Source organism: Hemiscyllium ocellatum, chromosome 1 (assembly GCF_020745735.1).
Source record: "Hemiscyllium ocellatum isolate sHemOce1 chromosome 1, sHemOce1.pat.X.cur, whole genome shotgun sequence".
Classification (NCBI taxonomy): Eukaryota; Metazoa; Chordata; class Chondrichthyes; order Orectolobiformes; family Hemiscylliidae; genus Hemiscyllium; species Hemiscyllium ocellatum.
This window is the reverse complement of record NC_083401.1, coordinates 57,724,206-57,741,754: the sequence shown is the minus strand read 5'-3', so window position 1 is coordinate 57,741,754 and position 17,549 is coordinate 57,724,206. Positions and strand designations below refer to the sequence as shown.

Below are 17,549 nucleotides of genomic sequence, written 5' to 3'. Positions count from 1 at the left end.
TGAGATCTCCTTACAAATCTGTTCCTCAATTTCCCTCTGACTATTCAGGGGTCTACAATACAATCCCAATAAAGTGATCATCCCTTTCATATATCTCAGTTCCACCCAAATAACTTCCTTGGATGTATTTCTGGGAATATCTACCCTCAGCACAGCTGTAATGCTATCCCTTATCAAAAATGCTACTCCCCCTCCTCTCTTGCCTCCCTTTCTGTCCTTCCTGTAGCATTTGCATCCTGGAACACCAAGCTGCCAGTCCTGTGCATTTCTGAGTCATGTTTCTGTAATTGCTATGATAACCCAGTCCTATGTTCCTAATCATGTCCTGAGTTCATCTGCCTTTCCTGTTAGGCCTCTTGCATTGAAATAAACACAGTTTAATTTAACAGTCCTACCTTGTTCTCTGCTTTGTCCCTGCCTACCTGTTTGACTCGCTTCTTTTCTCAACTGTACTAGTCTGAGATTGATCTCTTTCCTCAGTACCTCCCTGGGGTCAATATCCCTCCCATCCCATCTTACTCGTTTAAATCCTCCTGAGCAGCTCTAGCAAATCTTCCTGCCAGTATATTAGTCCCCTTCCAATTCAGGTACAATCCATCCTTCTTGTACAAGTCACTTCTACTCCAGAAGAGATTCCAGTCATCCAAAAATGTGAATCCCTCTCCCATACACGAGCTCCTCAGCCATACATTCATCTGCTATATCCTCCTATTCCTACCCTCACTAGCTCGTAGCACCGGGAGTAATCCAGATATTACTACTCTTGAGGATCTCCTTTTTAAATTCCTGCCTAACTGTCTATATTCTCCCTTCAAAATCTCATCTTTTTCCCTTCCTATATCATTGGTTCCAATGTGGACAATAACCTCCTGCTGGGCCCTCTCCCCCGTGAAAACATTCTGCACCCTCTCTGAGACATCCTTGATCCTGGCACCAGGGAGGCAATGCACTGTTCTGATTTTTCGCTGCTAGCCACAGAAACATTTGTCTGTGCTTCAGAGTAGAGCATCCCCTAACACAGTTGATCACTTGGAACCCAAAGTCCCCTCATTGCATTAGAACCAGTCTCGATACCAGAAACTTGCTGTTCTTGCAACATTCCCCTGAGAATCCATTATCCTCTACATTTTCCAGAACAGCATACGTGTTTGAAATGGGGACAGCCAGAGAAGACTCCTGTACTACCTGTCTACCTCTCTTACCTTTCCTGGCATTAACCCATCAATGTGACTGTATCTGCAACTTTTTTCCCTTCCTATAACTGCCATCCATCACATCCCCTTGCTCTTGTAAATTCCTCATTGCAGATATAATCCTCAGTAACATGTAAACTCTCCCTAAACTCCCACATCCGACAAGAAGAGCATATCACTCTCCTAAAGACCATTTTTGCTCCTTCCAATCTACAGACCCAGAAAATAGCACTGTCTTATCCTCTACAAACACTGCTCCAGGCTAACTTAATACTTATTGCATATATTTTTAAGTTTAATCAAGAGACACATCTCAATAAAACATATAATCAAGAAAGAACCCACTCTACTCACCACTGCAGAGTCTTTGTTAGGTCACACTTAGAACTATTCACTTATCTGTTTCTGTGTTGTGACCTCTCCCAAACAGGTTCCTCCAAGATCAGTTGTGAATTTCGCTGTTTGTTAAGATTCCCGAGATGCACTACGATTTTCAACAATACATGAATTCAAACATCAAAGGCAGTAACTGTGCAGGTTCACTGCTGTGTCAGTTACCAATGTGGGTTTCTTTCTCTCTCTTTCTCCTGCGCTGACCTCACCATGTGCTTCCTTTTAAAAGTGCTGTTGTTCTGACCTTTTCTTCCTCCAAAGTTCCAAAACAATGCAACAGCTTATAAAACAGTAATTGCTGCTCCTGGAATTCGAGGAAGTCACCTCCTACACCTAAAATACCTCAAAAAAGGAGCTGCCTGTTACAGCCAGAAATTTTGGACTGAGATAAAGAGTCATTTATTCACTCAAGAGGTTGTGAACCTTTGGACTTTTCTAGCCGGGGCCATTGTAAATGCTCCACCACTGAATATCTTCAAGGTTGAAATGATCAGATATTTGGTCTCTCAGGTAATCGAGGGGCACGAAGAAAGGGCAGGGAGTGGATTTGAAGAATAAAATCAGCTGTGATCATATTCAATGTCAGAGTGACTCAGAGGGCTGTAGGATCTATGTCTTCTATTTTGTATGTTCTTATTCTACCATTACTGCTTTTTCTGTACTCTTTATTCTATGAGATATATTTAGAAATGACACAATTTCATGTGATATTCAAGTTTATATCTCAGTGGACTTTTATTATTAAGCAAAAAAAAACTTTAGTTTCTTCAACTTCAACCCATGCTGATTGGCATATAAATCTGACAACAATGAGACATTCCAGCTTTAATTTTTAATTATGTAAGTGAGATGGTGATCTGTTGTATGCTTTTACTCTTTGAAGCATAATGCTGTTGTTTTGTCTTAAATAAAATAAGACTCCTGTGGAGAGTCGTACAACATAACTGCATGGCAATGTGTTTGTCACCCTATCCAGACTATTCTCTGGACAGCAGATTCAATGCCAATCCACCTCCTTCCTGGAAGGGAAGAAACATTGAATATTAATAAGCTATATTTCTCCATAACACATAACCTATGAATCAGAACATTTTGCAAAGGTTTTAGTTAGTGATTATATTATTGAGATTTATCTCTTTTTAGAAACGGTTAGTGATCGCCTTTCAAATTATTCCGGGGAGTGGGGGTGGAGTAAAGGTTTGTATTGTCATGGCAATGAAGTGGACATGGAGTGGCTGCTGATTGGACTGACAGTACAGCCATCCTTCATCTTAATGAGCATCCAAAATCCATATCATTTAGGTTTTCTAAAGGATAATTTCTGAAGCTGTTATGTCGCAAAAATAACACAATACTGCACAGAGAACTGTTCCAAACGGTTTAATTCATGTCTCAGGCACTGATCCACATCTTCCGAAGCTATTTGCTCTTTCGCAATTGTAAATGGTCGTAGGAATAAAAACGTGGATAAGTGTCTGACAGCCAGACTTAGAGAATATTTACCTAAAACCCATGAATATTATTAAGCCAGCTTTAGTGCTTGCAAATCCTCAAGAAGGGGATTAAAGGGGTTACTATGTGCATGCCTGTCTGTCACACAAATATCATGATGATAACAACTCATATTGTCATATAAAGCCTCTGCTTATATAAGATAGAATTTCTTAAACCTCTTCAAAAGAATACTGAAGTATGCTGATGCACTCAAATATCCACAGCACAACACTCAGCATCTCTTGTAGCTCTTTTCCTCTCAGCCCCTATGCATCTACAGTGATCAACGTTAACATTTGATATTATAAAAGAATGCTTTGTATTGTCTTCTCACAGTTGCTGCAGTTCATGAATACTAGTTAATTTAACACCATAAATTCAGTCAGGAAAGGTGAACTGTTCTGACAAAAAAATGAACCCTCTTATATGAGGAGTCATGGAATCTGAAATGGACAACAATGTAACGGAAATAATTTTCGTATCATTGCCTACAATGTCATCAATCAATGTATTTCTATCCCATCACAATGTTTACTTTCTTTTTGTGATGGTTCACTGTTCATTTATTTCTTTCTTCCTCTGTTTTCCTCCTTTGCTTCAAGAATGCGATATTAAACTCCGCTGCTTCAAGAATCATTACACATGATGCTCTAACCTCATTGCTCCCAAGAAAAGTCCCTTATGGGGACCCGTATGCTAAACTCTTTATTGCTTTTTTAAAAAATGCTTATGGTGACTCTTTAGTGGAAACAAAATATTGAATTTTAATTCTTATCATAAACTGCAAGTAAGGACTTAAGCATGAAACAAGAAATGGTGACCAATTGCTTGAGCCAGCTCTTGTTAGGAGACCCTAAAGTTTACATAACTTACTTATTCTACACAAATAACTTCGTAAGAGTAAATATGTTGAGGTTACATACATTGTCACATAATATGCCAGACATTTTAAACAATGACATTGCATTTTATATGGCTTGAAGCTCTCATACAGTGCAGGGACTCTGTGAATTGCCCATGGTGCATTGAGCATATACTGTCAAAAGTCTAAACACTCGAGGAATTATTTACTTATCCATTTCATGAACGAATACTATGGGCTGAGTTTTTAAATGAGAAAGGGTCAGTATATGTGGGTGGCACAGTGGCACAGTGGTTAGCATTGCTGCCTCAAAGCGCCAGAGACCCGGGTTCAATTCACACCTCAGGCGACTGACTGTGTGGAGTTTGCACATTCTCCTCGTGTCTGCATGGGTTTTCTTCCACAGTCCAAAAATATGCAGGTTAGGTGAACTGGCCATGCTACATTGCCCGTAGTGTGAGGTCAATGTAGGGGAATGGGTCTGGGTGGGTGTGCTTCGAAGGGTCGGTGTGGACTTGTTGAGCCGAAGGGCCTGTTTCCACACTGTAAGTAATCTAATCTAATTATATGGGGATTATGTTAAAATGGCAGTTCTGGAAGTTGCCTCTGTATTCTCATGCCTTTGGAAAGGTCTCCAGTGGGTAGGGAATGGAAAAGCACCCATCTCCAACTAGTTGAGAAACTTATCAGCCCTGATTGAATGGTGTAGCAGACTCAATAGGCTGAATGGCCTAATTTCTGCTCCTATGTCTTATGATCTAATTGATGGCCCATTAAACTCTTTTAGGAGCTTGTTAATCCTTTGGACGAGAGTGGTCAGCACTGTAAAGTTAAATGGTAGTTTCAATAAATCCCAACAGTTTGGTATATGTTAGTGCACAGCTGTCAGGTTCTCTGTGATGCAATGGAATGGTTTAATTTAAACTTAGAAAATCACCGAGCCCTCTGGTGTTGTGCACTTGAATATGTGTAGTACTTTAACTTTGCCAATCGCACTTCGTCTTGTGTGTTTATGTTGCTGGCCCTCTGAGGATCTGCTTACTCTGTACAGCAAGGCAGTGAGGTAAAAACAATGACTTCAGATGCTGGAAACCAGATTCTGGATCAGTGGTGCTGGAAGAGCACAGCAGTTCAGGCAGAATCCAAAGTGCAACGAAATCGACGTTTTGGGCAAAAGCCCGAAACGTCGATTTCGCTGCACTTTGGATGCTGCCTGAACTGCTGTGCTCTTCCAGCACCACTGATCCATGTCAGCAAGGCAGTGGCAGATCTGATATGTTTACACTCTGTCTCTGCCACTGGTGGTGAGAAATCAGCTTCAGCCTCAAGGCGTAAAAAATGAGGTCTGCAGATGCTGGAGATCACAGCTGCAAATGTGTTGCTGGTCAAAGCACAGCAGGCCAGGCAGCATCTCAGGAATAGAGAATTCGACGTTTCGAGCATGCTCGAAACGTCGAATTCTCTATTCCTGAGATGCTGCCTGGCCTGCTGTGCTTTGACCAGCAACACATTTGCAGCTTCAGCCTCAAGGCACTAATTATGGATTAGGCTAACATCCTGGGTACCTAGGGCTTTTAGAGAGAATTCAGGATGAGTACAAAATGTTATTCTTGTTACCAATACCCACATCACATGAAATTAGTGTTGCAAAGATGAAAACGTTGTGCCAAATTGCTGGGATCCAAAACTCATCTCGTGTCATGTTCCCTTCCCTGAAAGCAGTATGTTTTGATTGCAGTTGAAAAGAAAGAATGTGGGAGATGAATGACTCCACAATAGTTTAGAGAGCCATGGAACAAATCCGTTATAAAAGGAAAACATCCAAGTTTTTTTCCTTTATTATTCTCAACAAATTTTCAGATGCATTTCGAAGCACTATGTTTCCAAATGCTTTCCCCTGTTGAATGAACAATAGGACCAAGCACACAATACACAGAAATACCAATTTAAAAGGAAAGTACCATTTATATTATAAAATAGGTGAGTGCTAATTGTTGATAAGTGGACTCTGATTAGTAAAGGTATTGTCATGGAGAATGCACCAATTAATGGGGACTGACAGTTAAATGACAAGCTTTCTTTAAATTTTATTGATTGATTTAATAATTGAGTTATTGTTGTTTCTTGTACAGAGATACAGTGAAAAAGTGTTGTTTTGTATGCTATATAGGCAGATCGTACCATACAAATTGCATCAGGGTAACAGGGGTAGAGTGCAGAATACATTGTTACAAACGCAGAGAGAGGGAGATCAGAATTAGCATTTGAGAGTTCCATTCAAAAGTCTGATAACTGCAGGGAAGGAGCCGTTCTCTTATTTTTATTCATTCATGGGATGAGGACGTCACTGACTAGGCACCATTTATTGCCCATCCCTAATTGCCCAGAGGGAAGTTAAAAATGTATAACCGCAGTGGGAGGGGTCTTTGTTTACATTGGTTGCTTTGCTGAAGCAGGGGGAGGTATAGACAGAGTCAGTGGATGGAAGGCTGGTTGTGTGACTGCCTGGACCGTGTTCATGATGCTCAGTAGTTTCTTGTGGTCTTGGGAAGAACAGTTGCCAAACTACACTGTGATGCATCAGATAGGATGCTTTCTATGGTCCATCCATAAAAATGGTAAGAGTCCTTGTGGATATGCTGTATTTCCGTAGCCTCCTAAGGAAGTAGAGACATTGTTATGCTTTCTTGACCATCATATTGATGTGGGTGGACCACGACAGATTGCTGGTTATCATCACACCCAGGAACTTGATGCTCTTGACCATCTCCACCTCAGCACCATTGATGCAGGAAGAGGTGTGCCCTCCACTCCACTTCCTGAAGTCAATGACCAAGTGTTTTGTTTTTCTAGTGTTGTTGAAGAGATTATTATCTTTGCACCATGCCGCTAAGCACTCAATCTCTTTCCTGTATTCTGTCTCATCATTGTATGAGATCCAACTTACAATGATAGTATCATCAGCAAACTTATAAATGGAGGCAGAATTTAGCAACATAGTTGTGAGTGTATATGGAGTACACAGCTCTGAGGGGCACTCCAATATTATATTGGAGGAGGTGTGGTCGCTTATTCTTACTGAGTCCAACCTATGGGTCAAGAACTTGAGGATCCAGTTACAGAAAGAGGAGCTGAGACCAAGGTCTCAGAGTGAGACATGAGTTTGCTTGGAATTATGTTATTGAAGGTGGAACTGTAGTCAATAAGTAGGAGCCTGACATAGGTATCCTTGTTATCCAAATGTTCCATGGATAGAGGTAAAGGCAAGGATATGGCATTCATTGTGGACCTGTTGTGCTGGTAGGCAAATTGCAAAGGACCAAGGCAATTTGGGAGGCCGAGTTGATGTGAGCGATGACTAACCCCTCAAAGCACTTCATAATTACAGAGGTCAGAGCCATCTGGTCATTGAGTCATGCTGCATAATTATTTGGCACCCAGGATGATGGTGGTCCTCTTGAAGCATGTGGAAACTTCAGATCATAGTGAGGAGAGGTTAAAGGTGTCTGAGAAATACTCCAGCCAGCTCATTCACCCAGGATCTGAGCGTATTGCCTGGGACTCCAGCCAGGCCAGTCGCTTTCCGTGGGTTCACTTTTAAGAAGGCCGATCTGACATTTGTGATGGTGACTGTGGGTACAAGTTCATCCAAGCCTGTTGGAATGTGACATTATTTCACTGAGCTTCTGTTCAAGGTGAGCACAGATTGTACTCAGCTTAACCGGTAGGCATGTACTATTGCCCATGGTTCTGTCCGACTTCGCTTTGTAGCTCGTTATGTCGTGTAAGCCTTGCCACAAATGACCAGTGTCAGTTTGGTTGGTTTGGGTCTCAAGCAGGACAAGATCTTTAACCTAGACAGCTTAATACTGATCTGACCTGGAACAGGCAAAGATTTACCCTAACAAATAAATTAGAACAAGGCTTGCAATGCAGCACATTTGCATGTACTGGTAGCTGCTCATATTAATACACAGGACCCTATTTTCTTGCAGTCAGATGAAACATGTTCACTCACTTTGTCTGTTTCAACTTAACAAAATAGGTGACCGGTTATCTGTTTAATTTCTGAGGGCAGTGCCATTACCAATCAGTCAACCTACCTGGTGTTGGCGATTAACTATCAGTCATCATACAACTGGTGTATTCTCCAAGTCTGGTATTGTTTTATGGCTGGTTATTTTGGTCATGATTAGTTCAGTAGATGTCTCTGTCACACTAGGTCCCATGCAATCAGCAAGCAAATATGTCTGGTGAGGCTTTGGTTAACTCAGTTGGCTCAATTATGATTCAGAATAAGGCCAACGGTGTGGATTTGATACACAAAGAGAAAGGGCTGGAGAAATGCTACAGGGCTAGTAGCATCTGTTGAGTGAAAGCAGAGTTAAAGTTCAAGTTCGGCATCCTTCTTCGGAACTCACTGCACACAAAACGTGAACTCTGCTTTCCCTCCACAGATGGTGGCAAACCTCCTGAGGTTTTCTTGAAATTTCCATTTTTGTTTCAGATTTCCAGCATCCATTTCTTTATTTGATTTTATTCTGGGTTTGAATTGTGGTCTGGATGAAGTAGAAGTAAGACATGCCTCCTCAATGAAAGGGAATGGCAAATCACCGCTGACAAAAATTGTCAAAGGGAACAGCTCAGGATGAAGCATCACGAGCCAATGAGCCGAAGGAGCTGCCCTGGCCAGAACACGCATGAATCAACGTGCGATGATGGGACGAGAATTCAACAGGAGGAATAATAACCTCCCTCTTTCTTTGCCCCTATGCCCCTAATTATCTTAAGAAGCTCTTTACTCTGTTATTGTCTTGAATTCACTGTTACTCTTCCAATATCCTGTGTATGTGTCCTGTGCTGTTCAGATAGTACAGTATTTGTTTATGCTATCATTAGTAGATTTGCAGTGATTACAATCTGTGCTCCATAATATTGCAGCTGAAAATGTGTTGCTGGTTAAAGCACAGCAGGTTAGGCAGCATCCAAGGAACAGGAAATTCGACGTTTCAGGCCAGAGCCCTTCATCCCTCCCACTCCACCGAGGACATGCAGGTCATTGGACTCCTCCATCGGCAGAACATAACAACATGACGGCTGGAGGAGGAGCGCCTCATCTTCCGCCTGGGAACCTTCCAACCACAAGGAATGAACTCAGATTTCTCCAGTTTCCTCACTTCCCCTCCCCCCACCTTGTCTCAGTCGGTTCCCTCAACTCAGCACCGCCCTCCTAACCTGCAATCTTCTTTCTGACCTCTCCGCCCCCACCCCCACTCCAACCTATCACCCTCACCTTGACCTCCTTCCACCTATCACATCTCTATCGCCCCTCCCCCAAGTCCCTCCTCCCTACCTTTTATCTTAGCCTGCCTGGCGCATTCTCCTCATTCCTGATGAAGGGCTCTGGCCCGAAACGTCGAATTTCCTGTTTCTTGGATGCTGCCTAACCTGCTGTGCTTTAACCAGCAACACATTTTCAGCTCTGATCTCCAGCATCTGCAGACCTCACTTTTTACTCCATAATATTGCAATCCATTTTAGTTATGTAAAGTCTGGTTTGCCTTCTTGCTGTGTTGGAAGCAAGCTTCACTAGTTTCCTTATTATTTAATGAAATTATAAATATGTTGCTTATAAATGCAGTTGAAACTTTGTTCAGAATATTTGGATTCTTTCCATCAACAAACTGTTGAATTCCTCACCTCCCTTATTCATTCCTTTCACCCACAATCTACACATAATGTTTTCTGTAAATTCTGCTGAACAACATTTTCCTTCATGATATTTCCCTCTAACCTTTCTCCATCTTTCTCAAGATATGGATACCTGGGCCAAAAAAAATTCATTTTTTCAGAGCTGTTTGACAGTGATTGCTTGCAAGTGATTTGCCTATGAAAGACATCACCCTGCAGCTTAATTCTCAGCCAAACATATACAGTACATGCAATATTCTTCCAATCAGGGTAAATGGAGACCAGAAGTGGGTATCCAATTAGATTTTGACTCCTTCCTTGACTGAAGTCCCACATGTCATCAATACCACTGTCCTAAATAAGACTGACTAATCCAATACAAACCAGGGATTGCACATGGTCAGTATGATTCTGTTATTCACTGAATACCCCATAACTCTATTAAAATATCAGCCATAGCCAACATGAATGGAGTTTCTTGTCCTTCTCTTCATTAATCATTCTGCTCAGCTTCTGGCTAATTCTCACAGGAATCTTTAGCCCATTTTACACTGACGGCAATAAAACTTGCACTATTGTTATCAACGCCATTGTTAAAAACGACTTCATTCTCCTTCTTCATAAAAGGAAGCAAGCGAACAAAAAGTGACTGTAATGTAGGCCTGAACATTTAATTGTATTTCAGTTCCACAGACTCAAGAAATATCGATAAAGAATACACACAATTGTAACCTTCCAGGGTCTCAACAGTCTCAATACAATATCTGGAAAAATATACATCCACACAATGTGAAATTTAAAATGATAATATTCTTCAGTACCCAGGCGTAGCAACTTTTATGAAATTAAAGAATAGCGACACCATCGACAAATCTGCAATGATTAACCAGATGTTCCAGTGACAGTGAAAAATACAGCACCACAGTAAAATTGAATTTTCTTAACAAAACCTGATAACACCTTTTTTTTTAGCTATTTTATAATAAAGGAGGATATTGCACAGATTTTATTTCTGATAGTCAGGAAATCTATTTAATGCTGGTCAACAGAAGAGATTTGTATCTATCTCAATCTCACATATGAAGGCACTGATGTTTGCAAGTATTTCAGAAGGGATACTCTGAACACAGGCATGAGGCAGGATTCTGAACTCTGTTGAGTTTTAGAGTGTATTGTCCCTAAAGCATCATGACAGTGCAATGTGGCTATGGCAGACGTAAATATGGCACTAGGATGTATTGCTAGGATGATCTAATATAAACAAAGAGTGCTACAGACTTTGTGTAAGACATTGTTTTGACCTCAATGTCTCCAGCACTGAAGGCAGCCGAAGGTAATGTTTTTGCCTTACTTCTTGTCTCATTTATGTTCCAATATTACCCCAACCATACTTCTCACCAATATTGTTGTTTCTAATTTCTGTCCAATACAATTGACTTGATTCTTTGCCTCCCAAATATCACACCCCCAACTTTATGTTTGATTTGTAAATCGCTTACATTGCTAACTGCTTATAAGGAGCTTCCTTACACCTAATTTTCTTACCTGAGGCAAGATTTACCCCTCAACCAACATCAACATAATGTATTACCTGGACATTATCATCTTCAATGAACGTTTGTGAGACACAACTGCTTGTGAGTCTGTTCACCTGCTTATATAACTCAAAACCTAAAGGATGGATTTTAACAAAAAGTCATAAATAGATTTGATTTGCTCCATGGAAAGATTGATCAGGTTTTAGTGAGGGTGTGAATCTGGATCCTTGAAGTTTCTCAAGTATCTTTTAACATTGGGACAACTGTAAAATTGATGGGCTTTTTTTTCAAAACAAACAGAAAATGCTAGAGAAGCTTGGCAAGTCTGGCAGCACCTTCAGAGAAAAAATAGAGTTACTGTTTTGAGTCAGCTATGACCCTTCCAGACTTGAAGCATCGACTCTGTTTTTCTCTCCACAGATTATGCCAGATCTGCTGAATTTCTCAAGCTTTCTCTGTGTTTGTTTCAGATTTCCAACATCTGTAGTATCCTTTCAAATTCCTTTTTTTTGGAATCTTGTAAGTTGCCTCAGGTGCTCTGACAGAATTTGTCACAGCCATCAGAACATGAACAGAGTTTTCAGAGCAAGACGTATTGTGCTGAAACATCCTTATTAAGATGGAAGTTCTTAATAAGGCATATCTATTTTTCAGCTTTGTTGTTCCAGAGCATCAACCAGACAGGAGGGGACTTTCAGGAAGAGCTGCTAATTCTGATAACATAGAGTTAACAGCATAATGTAGGTATAGATTCTGGATTAGAGTGGTGCTGGAAAAGCACAGCAGTTCAGGCAGCATCCAAGGAGCAGTAAAATCGACGTTTTGGACAAAAGCCCTTCATCAGGATGTCGATTTTACTGCTCCTCGGATGCTGCCTGAACTGCTGTGCTTTTCCAGCACCACTCTAATCAAGGATCTGGTTTCCAGCATCTGTAGTCATTGTTTTTACCTAATGTAGGCATAGACTCCACTGAGCCCAGGGGAAAATGTAGAAGATTAATAAAACATCCCTAACTATTATAGGCTTCAATATCTGGGATGTTTTATTTCTACAAGTGTTTAAACCATGAGGTGGAGGCATTTGGAATAAAAAAAGGATTTAGACTGGTGCACATGGTAAGCTATGTAAATAATATAGATCTGGGGAATAAGAACCAAGGGAATAAAAGTGACTTAATGAAGCATAGAACTAAAGAAGATGTCAGGAGATCTTTCCTTTCATAAACTTTGGGAACAAATTTTGCTGGTTCAGACAATGAGTGAATTTTTTTTGCAGATAGCTGTAAGGGAGCTAAACAAGTTCTCGGCTGAAAATGATCTCAATGTGCCTCAAATGTTGGGTGATGTGCTCTCCTAGATTTCTTTCAGGAATTGGGAAAGAACTTCTCAGAATTCTTTATTTCCCTTAAATATATGGTGAAAATTTTTATTTGACTTTTTTTGTCTCGCTCAGGAAATGACATTGTGTATATTTAATGGCTACATGACTGTCTGAAGCAGGTTGAATGGATCAGCTGCCTTTATTCTATTTTTTTGTTCAAAACTATCTTATGGTTCTACTTTAAACTCCATTTTGTGTTCCATTTCACAATCCTACTGCTCACCTTCACTTCTATGTCTCATCCTTACTTCTTGTCTCATTTATGTTCCAATATTACCCCAACCATACTTCTCACTGACATTGTTGTTTCTAATTTCTGTCCAATACAATTGACTTGATTCTTTGCCTCCCATATATCACACCTCCCACTTCTTGTTTGATTTGTAAATGGCTTACATAGCTAACTGCTTATAAGGAGCTCCCTTACACCTCATCTTCTTACCTGAGGCAAGATTTACCCCTCAATCAACATCAACGTAACATATTACCTGGACATTATCATCTTCAGTGAAAGTTTGTGAGACACAACTGCCTGCTATATATCCTTTAATACAGCACTAACCTCACTTAATAAATATTTAATTGACTTCAAAGTGCTTCAGGATGCCCTGACTTCATGGAAAGTGCTAGATAAATACATATCTTTCTTTCTTAAGTGTTTTGGATTTCAAAGTATTACACTGTTAGTTGCCTGCCTCACAACATGGCCTCAAATGCCTGCTGCCTTATAGATATAGAGCAGTGCTAACTACTTAGCTTCCTTCTTTATAGCCCAGTTTCATGACCCTGTCTGAAACCACTTACTCATTTACATGCAAATATTTATTTTTATTTAACATATTTTTCTAATCAAATTATTCAGAGATGTTCTGACACACCTCTGGAGCAGGTGGGACTTGAACCTTGGCCTCTCGGTCCAGGGAAGTATGGTCTCTACCACTTCATATATTTGCATGAAATCCTTGCACAACAGCCATGTGTACCTTCTCTGTATTGTTCCAATTTTAGTAAATGTGCTGCTGAAGTGTACATGCCAAGATATTTCGGTCAGGTCAGATGACAAAATTATTTCAGCTCATTCCCATCCAGTAAGCCTCACGTGGGGTCCTTGTATTTTGACACTGAGCAAGTATAGGTTTGGGTTCAGTAGCAGTGCCCCAAACTCGCACACGACTAGTGGCCATGTTTGATGATACTTGAAAACCGCAGCTCAGAAACCACATAATCATAGATTTACCACAACCAGTAGAGAAAAACAGTACAATCTAGGACAAGTCAAAGAAAAAGGATCCTAACTTTTTCTTGATGCCAAGTTAATGTGAGTTTACAATGATCTCCATTTATAATTATTCTATCTTTCACCACAATATGAAAATATTTCCCTTCCATCCCTCCCTGAAATTTTCCCAAAATATGACTGTTCTAGCAGTGGTGAGCAGATGATGAGAATCCTAACTAAGTTTCTCCTCCATTTCCCGGGTGTAGGTTGGGCTAACACTGGAACGTTAGCCCAGTAAGGCAGCCAAACTACTCATTAATGATAAATGGACCACTTTGTGTGTTATATTTAGAATTTGTTAATATTCACAATTATACCCCCAAATTGGCCAACAAACAGAAGATATTGAATCCTTATTAATGCAATCCATAATTTTCAGCAAAAAAAGCACATAAAGCACAGCCCCTTTTGAAAAAAAGAGCAAATATGGACACATTTGTACACAAAGCAAGTCAGAGCTGAAGTGCATTGTCCCCTCTGGATGTGTGTTCCCATTATAGAGCATATCTCTTTTAAACAGATGTCCCATTACAAAGCAATGGTTCCTTTACAAAATCTGTTACTTAACTAGATACGTTGTTAAACCATGTTTCCTTTAAAGAGATATTACGTTGCAAGGACATGATTCCTTTCTTTAAAATAAATCCAGCATTACAATGCCAGTCTCTTTAAACAGTTTATCACCATTATCATAGATTGATCCTTTAAACAGACATTCTTCTTTAACCAGAGCACCAATTATCTGCTCTCTCCTATTATACATTGTAGGTTTGAAGTAAATGTCTCTGGGATTTAATAAACTATGCTGAACACTGATGAATGCGCAACTAGTTTGCCGAGAAATGTTCTGCTTGGATCGGGATTATGTCTGGATCAGAATTTCTATAAACTGCAGATAACTACAAATCTTTTCAGCAAAGCCCATTTAATCATTCAACCATCAATTCAATCTAAACAAAAACCAACAGCAATCACTTAGCCAGCATGTATATTTTACACGGATGTGATTAGATTTTCTACAACAGGTGAAAACCAAAGTTAAGAGTATTCATTGTGCTGAACATTAAATACCAGATAAGCTTACAGTAGCTCAGTAAAATAGTGTGCTTCAGTAACACTGAGATCTACACCAGGGATCTATTCAGATTAATTCATGCTTCAGGGCATCAAAAACATAGGCTGTTGTAAGCAAATTTACATCATTACTCAACAACCAGGATGAGCAGTCCCACCAGACAGCCTGAATTCAAATGCAGCCTTAATATTACACTGAGAAAGAACTGTCGCCTCCCTTAGACAAGACCACCATAAATAGCATTCCATAGATTGGCAAACACCAGTTATCTCTCCCATTCTCACAACACTATTAGTTTGAACTGAAGCTGATGCAGGCCCACAGAAAAGCAGCCCTTTCAAAGTAAATTGCTGAGGAATAGTATTCTCATATGCTGCAAGGCTAACACAATTGCAATACTTCTTTTATTCTGTAAATTAGAAACTACATAGGAATGTAATTATAGTTATACGGTTTCTTTTAGAAGATTCCAAAGAAGTCATATTTCACTGTGGGAGAAAACTGCAGCCCCCAGTGGGAACCCACACAGACATGGAGAGAACATGCAAACTCCACACAGTCACCCAACCTAACTCTAACCCTAAGTGGGTTGGAACAAGAGAATGTTTCTGTGAACTGGATGAGCTTGAGGATTACTTTGAACCCATGAGCTTGAAGAAGGACAATCTTACTGTGAGGTTGGGTGCGAAAGTGTGATTGGGTGATTGGGCTCAAGAAGTAATTCGCAGACATTATGATCTGATTTATCTGGTTGGTGCTCATGGTCTAAATGTGAAGCAAAAGCTGTAGTAGCTCCTTTGAATAGCAATAATGAAAACAATGAACTGGGAGTTCTGTGGACATGCTTGCTGCTCCCTCTTTGGACCCTTCCATCATGAACTGCAGAAGACGATGAACTCAATTAGACCTACTCTGCTTGGACCTACACAAATAATAAGTATTGAGGGAATTTTGCACTTTTGTATTTGCCATCTTTGCATAACCAAGACCCCATTAGCCCTTTCAGACAAATGTAAAAGTTCACATAGCACTGATTTGAAGAATAAAAGAGGTGTTATTGAATGAAGGTTTGAAGGAGAGCCACAGCGAATGTGAAAAATTAACTTTGTTTCTCTCTCCACAGATACTTCTGGACCTGCTGAGTTTCTGCAGTATTTTCTATTTTTAGTTCAGATTTGCATCATCTGCAGTACTTTGCTTTTATTACTGGAGTTACCCCCTGTGTCTTACCCAACCCTCAATTAACACACAAAAAAGCAGATTATCTGGTCATTACCCACATTGCTGTTCATTGCAGACTTTCTGTGGACAAACTGGCTGTTGTGCTTCCAATAATGCAACAGTGACCCCATCTAAAATGTGCTTCATTACCTATTAAACACTTGGGAATATTCTCAGGTTATGAAAAGTTTTGAATAAATACCAGTCTTTTTTCTCTCACAAAAGTTAAACTGTTGAAAACTGTAGTGTATAATCTTGTTTAAACCTGAATTTACCATTTTTATTTAATCTGAGTTCCCAAACCAACTCTTGAATAAATTCAATTAATAACAGTGTTGTCATATTAAACTGAAATAACTGCAGGTGCTGGAATCTGAAATCAAAACAGAAATTGCAGGAAAATCTCACTAGGTCTGAAATCAGAGCTAATGTTTCAGGTCCAGTGACTCTTCAGAACTCTTTTGTTCTGAACTGTAATGTTCAGGGTTGTCATGAAGTCAGAGCAGAGAGATCCTGGGGGAAACTCAACTGATGATACAGTAATTGATTAAATTACATTGCTCCTGCATTTTGTGGACAGGATTTGCTCGACAATATCTCATGTTGTTGGGCTGATGCCAATGTTATAACCACTGCCAACAACTTGATTGTCAGGGATCTCATTTTGGAAAACAGCTCTACAGTAACCATGGCAGGATATTGTCATGGTCGATACACTTTGCACTAACCAGTACACTCATTCATTTCTTGGTAGCACATGGAATGAGTAAGCTAGTTGAAATTAAGTTAGTTTTAGTGAAGAGAAAAGGTGTTCCTCACAAAATCTGGACAAAGTTCAGGCTTGGCTAATAAGTGGCAAGCAAAGTTCACATCACACAAATGCCAGACACTGACTATTTGCAGTAAGAGGCAATCTATCCATTTCACCTTCACAATCCCATTGGTTTTACCACTATCAAAACCCCCACAGTCAAAGTCATGGGAGTTATCATGCATCAGAAATTGAACTGGACCAGCCAAATAAATACCATGGCTACAAGAGCAGGTGAGAGACTAGGAATTCTGTGGAAAGTAACTCACTTTCAGGATGCCAAAAGCTTCCTCACCATCTGTTAGGCATAAGTCTGAACTATGTTGGAATATTCTTGGTTTGCCTGGATGAGTGTACCTTCAACAACAGCTGAAAGCTGGACACCATCAATTAAAAAGTAGCTCACTCGATTGGCATCTAATCTACTATCTAAACTATTAACTCCTTCCATTACTTACACACAATTGCAACAGTGTGTAAGTGTGCAAGATACACTGCAGTTACTCATCAAGGCTACTTCAACAGCATCTGACCTCTATCATGTGGAAGAACAGGGGTAGGCCGAAAAACAACTTGGTTTGGAATTATATTTCCATTTCTTCATTGTCTCT

General features: G+C 40.0%; 1 protein-coding gene and 1 non-coding gene across 19 annotated transcripts in view; both read right to left on the bottom strand.

Annotated features, from left to right (window-relative positions):
- Positions 1–17,549, bottom strand: part of celf4 (CUGBP, Elav-like family member 4) — a 1,146,342-nt gene that overhangs the window by 742,713 nt on the left and 386,080 nt on the right. The window lies entirely within an intron of this gene.
- Positions 13,478–13,582, bottom strand: LOC132821069 (U6 spliceosomal RNA). The gene has a single exon (XR_009645287.1). It is a non-coding gene; the product is annotated as a U6 spliceosomal RNA (small nuclear RNA).